The sequence below is a fragment of the Phalaenopsis equestris genome, unplaced genomic scaffold (assembly GCF_001263595.1).
Source record: "Phalaenopsis equestris unplaced genomic scaffold, ASM126359v1 Scaffold000113, whole genome shotgun sequence".
Taxonomy (NCBI): Eukaryota; Viridiplantae; Streptophyta; class Magnoliopsida; order Asparagales; family Orchidaceae; genus Phalaenopsis; species Phalaenopsis equestris.
The window spans coordinates 467,594-467,963 of record NW_018164555.1 but is presented as its reverse complement, the minus strand read 5'-3'; positions in this window follow the sequence as shown (position 1 = coordinate 467,963).

Here is a 370-nt window from a genome sequence, read left to right as displayed (position 1 = left end):
CACACATCGGTCTTTTAGTATTTTGATTTAAGGCCCGTTCGGGGCGGCGATGCGACACCGCACAACAGTTTTGTCTTTTTGAATAAACTGAGTTTTGACAACTTATTAAAAAACTGCAACTGAAATATGTGTTTTCCCACTACTACTGGCTAGTTGTGGCGATAGCTTTCTACCTACGATTTGACTTTAAAAAAAAAAAGTAATAACTACCACAATTTTTCGAGCATCAAATTATTATTCAATACTTTCACGATTATTTTTTAATAAGCTACAGCTGCCCAAACTGTCCTTCAGTTTATTTTATGAGCAAAAAAAAAAAAAAAAAAAAAAAAAAAAAAAATAAAAAAAAAAAAAGGCAGAGGGGGGAAAA